Source organism: Salvelinus namaycush, chromosome 4 (genome assembly GCF_016432855.1).
Source record: "Salvelinus namaycush isolate Seneca chromosome 4, SaNama_1.0, whole genome shotgun sequence".
In the NCBI taxonomy this organism is placed as follows: domain Eukaryota; kingdom Metazoa; phylum Chordata; class Actinopteri; order Salmoniformes; family Salmonidae; genus Salvelinus; species Salvelinus namaycush.
In genome coordinates, this window is record NC_052310.1 from 78,601,026 (window position 1) to 78,611,781 (window position 10,756).

Genomic DNA, 10,756 nt, shown 5'->3' on the forward strand with positions numbered 1-10,756 from the left:
TGTTTGTGTGTGTTTGCCTTGTCAGTCAGTGTGTTTGTGTGTGTTTGCCTTGTCAGTCAGTGTGTTTGTGTGTGTTTGCCTTGTCAGTCAGTGTGCAGAGCTGAAGCCCAACACAGACAGGTAGTACAGACACATCTGGATGTAGGGTTTCCTACATGTTTTAATACACTGGTCTCTGTTCACAAGGCCATGAAATGGGGGTAGGAAGGCCCACCAGCTGTGGCCTCTTGATCATTAAACTCAAGGAGTGAACTTCCATGTGAGACAGTCCCGAATTACAACCTACTTATGTAGTGCACTACTTTTGAAAAGCAATTGAGATAACTCTATTTGTGCACTTAGGCCAAGTCTACTAGTGCTATGGTGGTGCTTCAGACACAAACAGACAGGGCTCTGGTCAAAAGTTGTGCACTATATAGGGAATAGGGTGCTATTTTGGACACACACAGTAACAGAGAGTGAGACAGATTTGTAGGACCACTTTCAGTTGTTTTAACTGTTGATGTGCTAATGCCCTCAAACTCAGCTCTGGACCTCGAAGCCAGTTCCACTAGTTTATTTTATTTTCCCCCTATAATCAGGGATTTAGACCTGGGAAACCAGCTGTGTGCAATTAATTATCAGGTAGAACAGAATACCAGTCCGGACCTCGTAGGGTAAGATTTGAATACCCCTGTGCTAATGCCAGGCTACATCCATTCATACGAAGGCGAAACATATTTTTTGTCTGCCTATAATCCATATTATCCTAATCCGCCTAAATACAAAGGAAACCTAAATCACACAACCCGTTAAGACCGTATGCCAAACCCACGCCATTGGTCTACACCAGTCAGAGGTTTACCGGTTTAGGCCGTGTCAGTGTGTGTGCGTCTGTGTCTGTGTGTGTGTGTGCATGACTGTATAGTTCTGAGCTGGCATTTATATGGCCATGGGAAGTGTCATCAACAGTGTATGTACTGTACGATGGCTGCTTTGATGCAAGGCCTTCTCTTCCTAGTGTTCTATTGGAAAAGGTTTGATCCAACTGCACAGACCTAGGTACAGTTTAACCCAGTCAAAGAAATGTGCCTCACCTCAACCTTCCTAGTATTCAATGATGTATGAAAACACAGATAATACTCTTATGTACTTCTCTCAGGGGGAGGTTGATTGAATCATAGGGGCAATGTCAAATCTGACAAGCACTTCACTGTGCGGTTGCTACGGAGACAGAGACCATGTGATTTAGACAGCACTGATCAAGCAAAGAGATGCTTTTGTGTATGTCCCTACCGACTACTCTGAGGCACAAACAGATCTAGAGTAAGAAATTGGAAAAGTTGGCAAACATAAAGACAGTTTAAAATGGAGGAAGAGGGAGATATTAACATAACGACAGTTTAACATGGAGGAAGAGGGAGATATTAACATAAAGACAGTTTAACATGGAGGAAGAGGGAGATATTAACGTAAAGACAGTTTAACATGGAGGAAGAGGGAGATATTAACGTAAAGACAGTTTAACATGGAGGAAGAGGGAGATATTAACGTAAAGACAGTTTAACATGGAGGAAGAGGGAGATATTAACGTAAAGACAGTTTAACATGGAGGAAGAGGGAGATATTAACGTAAAGACAGTTTAACATGGATGAAGAGGGAGATATTAACGTAAAGACAGTTTAACATGGAGGAAGAGGGAGATATTAACGTAAAGACAGTTTAACATGGAGGAAGAGAGAGATATTAACGTAAAGACAGTTTAACATGGAGGAAGAGGGAGATATTAACTCTCCCTGGAAGACCACCCCCCACCCCTGACTACCTGACTATCCTCAGCTCAGTGCACAGCTGCCCCCCCCCCCCTCCTCCCATCCAGCATTGCTAAAGCACTTTGCAGCACCGCCGAGTTCGATTTGGAAGCTTGTGTCATGTCAGCTCTCTTTCTCTCTGTCAACACCTTGACTGAAATGGCTTGGGATTTAGTGTTAGATGAAAGTGTTTCAGAAAGTACATAGTTAGCGAAGACTTCAGCTTGTCCTCTGTTAATGTTGAGTGCAAATGTCCATTTTCCAGTTTGTAAGCCGCTGTGTTGGACATTGGATGGAAATGCCTCATCTTTGTCATGAACGTGACTTCTTTCACAGAGCTTCAGACTGCTCAGGTAGAGAGGAACAGCAGCAGACTGAACAGATGTGGCTGCCATACTGTTGCAGGTGGTAGGGGCTGAAGCCAGGCTATGCCAGGGTTACCTTAATGCCACTGTCTATCTATCTCACACACACACACAACACACACACACACACACACACACACACACCACACACACACAACACACACACACACACACACACACACACACAACACACCCACACACCACACACACACACATCTCCACCCCCCCCCCCCCCACACCACACCCTCTCTCCACCCAAACACTCTACCTATATGAATCCTACCTGTCAAACCCTGATCTGCTTCACCTGTCTTTGTGCTTTTCTCCACCCCCCCAGGTATCACCCCATCTTCCCATTATCCCCTGTGTATTTATACCTGTGTTCTCTGATTGTCTGTTGCCAGTTCGTCTTGTCTTGTCAGGGCTTACCAGCGTTCTTCCTGCCTTCCTGTTTCTCTAGTTCTATTTCCTATTTTTCCTATTTTTCCTGGTTAATAAATGTATTTCACCTTTATTTAACCAGGTAGGCCAGTTGAGAACAAGTTCTCATTTACAACTGCGACTGGCCAAGATAAAGCAAAGCAGTGCGACAAAAACAACACATGGAAAAAACAAACGTACAGTCAATAACACATAGAAAAAAATCTATACAGTGTCTGCAAATGAAGTAAGATTAGGGAGGTAAGCCAATAATAGGCCGTAGTGGCGAAGTAATTACAATTTAGCAATTAAACACTGGAGTGATAGATGTGCAGAAGATGAATGTGCAAGTAGATACTGGGGTGCAAAGGAGCAAAAATAAATAAATCACAAAATGGGGATGAGGTAGTTGGATGGGCTATTTACAGTGGGCTATGTACAGCTGCAGTGATCTGTGAGCTGCTCTGGCAGCTGATGCTAATAAGGTTAGTGAGGGAGATATGAGTCTCCAGCTTTAGTGATTTTTGCAATTCGTTCCAGTCATTGGCAGCAGAGAACTGGAGAAAGGCGGCCAAAGTAGGAATAGGCTTTGGCGATGACCAGTGAAATATACCTGCTGGAGCGAGTGCTATGCGTGGGTGCTGCTATGGTGACCGTGAGCTGAGGTAAGGCGGGGCTTTACCTAGCAAAGACTTATAGATGACCTGGAGCCAGTGGGTTTGGCGACGAATATTAAGCGAGGGCCAGCCAACGAGTGGTGGGTAATATATGGGGCTTTGGTGACAAAACGGATGGCACTGTGATAGTACTGCATCCAATTTGCTGAGTGTTGGAGGCTATTTTGTAAATGACATTGCCGAAGTCAAGGATCGGTAGATAGTCAGTTTTACGAGGTATGTTTGGCAGCATGAGTGAAGGATGCTTTGTTTTGCGGAATAGGAAGCCGATTCTAGATTTAATTTTTGGATTGGAGATGCTTAATGTGAGTCCTGGAAGGAGAGTTTACAGTCTAACGAGACACCTAGGTATTTGTAGCTGTCCACATATTCTAAGTCAGAACCGTCCAGGTAGTATAATGCTGGATGGGCGGCGGGTGCGTGCAGCATCGGTTGAAGAGCATGCATTTAGTTTTACTTGCATTTAAGAGCAGTGGCCAGCCGTAGAAAATGCTTATTGAAATTCTCAATTATCGTGGATTTATCGGTGGGTACAGTGTTTCCTAGCAGCTGGAGGAGGTGCTCTTATTCTCCATGGACTTTACAGTGTCCCAGAACTTTTGGAGTTTGTGCTACAGGAGGCGAATTTTGCTTGAAAAAGCTAGCCTTTGTGTCACGACTTCTGCCGAAGTCGTTGCCTCTCCTTGTTCGGGCGGTGTTCGGCGGTCGACGTCACCGGTCTTCTAGCCATCTCGATCCATTTTTCATTTTCCATTGGTTTTCTTGTCTTCCCACACACCTGTTTTCAATCCCATCCATTATCCTCTTGTGTATTTAACCCTCTGTTTCCCCTCATGTCTTTGTCAGAGATTGTTTCTTGTTAGTATGTTTTTATGTGTATAGGTGCGCGACGGGTCTTCGTACCCATATTTGTTTTGTTCGTTTCTTATTAGTGTTATGGAGCATGTATTTGGACTTTCATTAAAAGACCTCCATTTTACACTAGTTTGACTCTCCTGCGCCTGACTCCTCCCTCACCTATACAAACCTCTGACAGAATCTCTGACCCAATATGAAGCCTCAGGAGAGGACACTACGCTCATGGAGGTGGAGGAACGCGTCGGGAACAAAAGGAGGAGATTGAATGTTTGAGCGCAGTCATGGCGCATTGTCCGAAATGGACCGCTGGGAGAGACAGGGAGTTTTCTCAGCGCCTCCACTCCCACAACCAGGGTATTCCTTGAACACTTTTTTCCCTCCTGAACCGAACAAAATCCATTTACCCCTACCCATTGGATACAACGGAGATACTGCCGGTGCCAGGGTTTCCTCCTTAAACTTAAGTTGTATCTGGCCACGGCTCCCCAGTACCACAGACCGTGAGAAGAGTTGCGCCCTCGTCTCATGCCTCACCGGGAAAGCCCGGGAGTGGGCCAGCGCTGTGTGTAGAGAGGAGGATGCGGCGTTGGACGATTTTGAGGAGTTCATCCGCCATTTCCGGAGAGTATTCGACCACCCTCCGAAGGCAAAGCGCGGGTGAGCGCCTCTATCATCTGAGGCAGGAGACGAGGAGTGCACAGGAGTTTGCTTTGGAGTTTAGAACCTTGGCTGCCGGCGCTGGATGGAGCGACAGGGCCCTGATCGACCGTACCGCTGTAGTCTACGCGAGGACGTCCGTCGGGAGCTGGCCTGTAGAGACACCACCCTCAACTTCGACCAGCTGGTGGACATGTCCATCAGGCTGGACAACATGCTGGCTACTCGTGGACGTCTAGATCGGGGTCTGGTTGTTCCATCCTCCCGCACCCTCTCTCCCGAACCTATGGAATTAGGAGGGATGGTGCGCAGGGAACCGAAGGGGGTTCCTGCTCGAGCACCATTTATGGTCGCAGAGATCACACTGCTGGTCGGTGCCGGGTTGGTTCCTCTGGGAATAAGAAGGCAGGCAGGGCACTCTGCATCACCCCAGGTGAGTAGGCCACATTCTCATCCAGAGCCCTCTGTCGCACTTAAGTTTGTCTCTGTCACTTTTCCGGACTTTTCCCTGCATTCCCAGTATAAGGCGCTAGTAGATTCAGGCGCAGCTGGGAATTTCATTAATAAAGATCTAGCTCATAGTTTAGGGATCCCTATTGTTTCTGTGGATATCCTTTCCCTATTCATGCCTTAGATAGTCGACCATTGGTTCAGGGTTTATCAGGGAGGTCACCGCACCTTTGTGTATGATAACGCAGGAGGGTCACAAGGAGAAGATTAGTCTTTTCCTTATTGATTCTCCTGCGTATTCTGTGGTGCTAGGCCTACCCTGGTTAACTTGTCATAACCCCACTGTTTCTTGCCACAGAGGGCTCTCCACGGGTGTTCGCGAGAGTGCTCAGGTAGGTGTTTAGGGGTTTCCGTTAGTGCTCCTACGGTGGAAAGTCCAGACCAGGTCTCCACCGTGCGCATTCCCCCCGAATATGCCGATTTGGCTCTCGCCTTCTGTAAAAAGAAGGCGACTCAATTACCACCCCATCGACGGGGGATTGTGCGATAGATCTCCTGGTAGACGCTGCATATCCCAGGAGTCACGTGTATCCCCTGTCGCAAGCGGAGACGGTGGCTATGGATACATATATCTCTGAATCCCTGCGTCAGGGGTTCATTCAGCCATCCATTTCACCAGCCTCTTCGAGTTTTCTTTTTTGTGAAGAAGAAGGATGGCGGTTTACGCCCGTGCATGATTATCGAGGTCTCAATAAAATCACGGTGAAATATAGTTACCCGTTACCTCTGATAAATACAGTTATTGAGTCAATGAACGGGGCACGCTTCTTCACAAAATTGGATCTCAGGAGTGCGTACAATCTGGTGCGTATTCGGAAGGGTGATGAGTGGAAGACGGCATTTAGCACCACCTCAGGTCATTATGAGTACCTTGTCATGCCATATGGGTTGATGAATGCTCCATCAGTTTTCCAATCATTTGTAGATGAGATCTTCAGGGACCTGCATGGGCAGGGTGTAGTGGTGTATATCGATGATATTCTGATATACTCCGCTACACGCGCCGAGCATGTGTCCCTGGTGCGCAGGGTGCTTGGTCGCCTGTTGGAGCATGATCTATATGTCAAGGCTGAGAAATGCTTGTTCTTCCAACAATCCATTCTCTTCCTAGGGCATCGGATTTCCACTTCAGGAGTGGAGAGGGAGAGCGACCGCATTACTGCCGTGCGTAATTGGCCGACTCCAACCACGGTAAAGGAGGTGCAGCGTTTTTTAGGGTTTGCCAATTACTACCGGAGGTTTATCCGGGGTTTTGGTCAGGTGGCTGCTCCCATTACCTCACTGCTAAAGGGGGCCCGGTGCGCTTGCAGTGGTCGGCTGAGGTGAACAGGGCTTTTGGACACCTGAAGACTCTGTTTACCTCGGCGCCTGTGTTGGCTCATCCGGATCCCTCTTTGCCATTCATAGTGGGGTGGACACATCCGAAGCTGGGATAGGAGCAGTGCTCTCTCAGCGTTTCGGGTGTGCCACTGAAGCTTCGCCCCTGTGCTTCTTTTTTCGAAGAAGCTCAGCTCGGCGGAGCGAAACTATGATGTGGGGACCGGGAGCTGTTAGCTGTCGTACAGACCTTGAAGGCGTGGAGCATTGGCTTGAGGGGGCTAAACACCCTTTCTCATCTGGACTGACCACCGCAATCTGGAGTACATCCGGCAGGCGAAGAGAATGAATCCTCGCCAGGCAAGGTGGGCCATGTTTTTCACTCGTTTTGTGTTTACCCTTACTTACAGACCGGGCTCCCAGAACGTCAAGGCAGACGCATTGTCTCGGCTGTATGACACAGAGGAGCGGTCCATGGATCCCACTCCCATACTCCCAGCTTCGTGTTTGGTGGCACCAGTAGTGTGGGAGCTGGACGCGGACATTGAGCGGGCGTCACGTGCAGAGCCCTCTCCTCCTGAGTGTCCAGCTGGTCGTCTGTACGTTCCGTCTGCTGTCCGCGACCGATTGATCTATTGGGCTCACACGTCACCCTCCTCTGGTCATCCAGGGATAGGTCGGACGATGCGCTGTCTTGATGGGAGGTACTGGTGGCCCACTTTAGCCAAGGACGTGAGGATTTATGTTTCCTCCTGCTCGGTGTGCGCCCAGTGCAAGGCTCCTAGACACCTGCCCAGAGGTAAGCTTCAACCTTTACCCGTTCCTCAACAGCCGTGGTCGCACCTGTCGGTGGATTTTTTGATGATCTTCCACCTTCACAGGGTTACACCACGATCCTGGTCGTTGTGGATCAGTTTTCGAAGTCCTGTCGTCTCCTCCCTTTGCCCGGTCTCCCCACGGCCTTACAAACTGCAGAGGCCCTGTTTACACACGTTTTCCGGCACTATGGGGTGCCTGAGGATATAGTGTCTGATCGGGGTCCCCAGTTCACATCAAGGGTCTGGAAGGCGTTCATGGAACGTCTGGGGATCTCGGTTAGTCTTATCTCAGGTTTTCACCCCGAGAGTAATGGGCAGGTGGAGAGAGTTAACCAGGATGTGGGCAGGTTTTTGCGGTCCTATTGCCAGGACGGCCGGGGGAGTGGGCGAAGTTCGTGCCCTGGGTAGAGATGGCCCAGAACTCGCTACGTCACTCCTCCACTACCTCACTCCTTTTCAATGTGTATTAGGGTATCAGCCGTTCTGGCTCCTTGGCATCAGAGCCAGACCGAGGCTCCTGCGGTGGACAATTGGTTTCGGCGCGCTGAGGAAACCTGGGAGGCAGCCCACGTCCACCTTCAGCGCGCCATAAGGCCCAGAAAATTGGCGAGACCGTCGCCGCAGTGAGGCCCCGGTGTTCGCACCAGGGGACAGGGTCTGGCTCTCGACCCGAAACCTGCCCCTCCGCCTGCTCTGCCGGAAGCTGGGTCCGCGGTTTGTGGGGCCGTTTAAAGTCCTGAGGAGAGTGAACGAGGTATGTTATAGGTTACAACTGCCCACTAATTACCGTATTAACCCTCGTTCCATGTGTCTCCTCCTCAGGCCGTGGTGGCTGGCCCGCTCCAGGAGGCTGAAGTGCGTGAAGTTCCCCCACCTCCTCTTGACATCGAGGGGGTCCAGGCGTACTCTATTCGATCCATTTTGGATTCGAGACGTCGGGCGAGGGGCCTTCAGTACCTCGTGGACTGGGAGGGGTACGGGCCGGAGGAGAGATTGGGTTCCGGTGGAGGACGTTTTAGATCCTTCCATGTTAAAAGAATTCCACCGCCTCCATCCGGATCGCCCTGCACTCGCCCTCCGGGTCGTCCCAGAGGCCGGTGTCGACGCGCTGCTGGAGCCGCGCGTCAGGGGGGGGTACTGTCACGACTTCTGCCGAAGTCGTTGCCTCTCCTTGTTCGGGCGGTGTTCGGCGGTCGACGTCACCGGTCTTCTAGCCATCATCGATCCATTTTTCATTTTCCATTGGTTTTGTCTTGTCTTCCCACACACCTGTTTTCAATCCCATCCATTATCCTCTTGTGTATTTAACCCTCTGTTTCCCCTCATGTCTTTGTCAGAGATTGTTTCTTGTTAGTATTGTTTTTATGTGTATAGGTGCGCGACGGGTCTTCGTACCCATATTTGTTTTGTTCGTTTCTTATTTATGTTATGGAGCATGTATTTGGACTTTCATTAAAAGACTCCATTTTACACTACGTTTGACTCTCCTGCGCCTGACTTCCCTGCCACCTATACAAACGACTCTGACAGAATCTCTGACCCAATATGAAGTCAGCAGGAGAGGACACTACGCTCATGGAGGTGGAGGAACGCGTCGGAACAAAAGGAGGAGATTGAATGTTTGAGCGCAGTCATGGATCGCATTGTCCAGAAAATGGACCGCTGGGAGAGACAGGGAGTTTCTCCAGCGCCTCCACTCCCCAACCAGGGTATTCCTTGAACACTTTTTTCCCTCCTGAACCGAACAAAATCCATTTACCCCTACCCATTGGATACAACGGAGATACTGCCGGCTGCCAGGGTTTCTCCTTAAACTTAAGTTGTATCTGCCACGGTCTCCCCAGTACCATCAGACCGTGAGAAGAGTTGCGCCCTCGTCTCATGCCTCACCGGGAAAGCCCGGGAGTGGGCCAGCGCTGTGTGTAGAGAGGAGGATGCGGCGTTGACGATTTTGAGGAGTTCATCCGCCATTTCCGGAGAGTATTCGACCACCCATCCGAAGGCAAAGCGGCGGGTGAGCGCCTCTATCATCTGAGGCAGGAGACGAGGAGTGCACAGGAGTTTGCTTTGGAGTTTAGAACCTTGGCTGCCGCGCTGGATGGAGCGACAGGGCCCTGATGACCAGTACCGCTGTAGTCTACGCGAGGACGTCCGTCGGGAGCTGGCCTGTAGAGACACCACCCTCAACTTCGACCAGCTGGTGGACATGTCCATCAGGCTGGACAACATGCTGGCTACTCGTGGACGTCTAGATCGGGGTCTGGTTGTTCCATCCTCCCGCACCCTCTCTCCCGAACCTATGGAATTAGGAGGGATGGTGCGCAGGGAGACCGAAGGGGGTTCCTGCTCGAGCACCATTTATGGTCGCAGAGATCACACTGCTGGTCGGTGCCGGGTTGGTTCCTCTGGGAATAGAGAAGGCAGGCAGGGCACTCTGGCATCACCCCAGGTGAGTAGGCACCATTCTCATCCAGAGCCCTCTGTCGCACTTAAGTTTGTCTCTGTCACTTTTCCGGACTTTTCCCTGCATTCCCAGTATAAGGCGCTAGTAGATTCAGGCGCAGCTGGGAATTTCATTAATAAAGATCTAGCTCATAGTTAGGGATCCCTATTGTTTCTGTGGATATGCCTTTCCCTATTCATGCCTTAGATAGTCGACCATTAGGTTCAGGGTTTATCAGGGAGGTCACCGCACCTTTGTGTATGATAACGCAGGAGGGTCACAAGGAGAAGATTAGTCTTTTCCTTATTGATTCTCCTGCGTATTCTGTGGTGCTAGGCCTACCCTGGTTAACTTGTCATAACCCCACTGTTTCTTGGCCACAGAGGGCTCTCACAGGGTGGTCGCGAGAGTGCTCAGGTAGGTGTTTAGGGGTTTCCGTTAGTGCTCTACGGTGGAAAGTCCAGACCAGGTCTCCACCGTGCGCATTCCCCCCGAATATGCCGATTTGGCTCTCGCCTTCTGTAAAAGAAGGCGACTCAATTACCACCCATCGACGGGGGGATTGTGCGATAGATCTCCTGGTAGACGCTGCATATCCCAGGAGTCACGTGTATCCCCTGTCGCAAGCGGAGACGGTGGCTATGGATACATATATCTCTGAATCCCTGCGTCAGGGGTTCATTCAGCCATCCATTTCACCAGCCTCTTCGAGTTTCTTTTTGTGAAGAAGAAGGATGGCGGTTTACGCCCGTGCATTATTCCGAGGTCTCAATAAAATCACGGTGAAATATAGTTACCCGTTACCTCTGATATACAGTTATTGAGTCAATGAACGGGGCACGCTTCTTCACAAAATTGGATCTCAGGAGTGCTACAATCTGGTGCGTATTCGGAAGGGGT

The 10,756-nt window shown here is 49.9% G+C and overlaps 1 protein-coding gene across 1 annotated transcript in view; it reads left to right on the plus strand.

Annotated features, from left to right (window-relative positions):
- Positions 1 to 10,756, plus strand: part of LOC120046011 (neurabin-2-like) — a 60,463-nt gene that overhangs the window by 44,196 nt on the left and 5,511 nt on the right. The window lies entirely within an intron of this gene.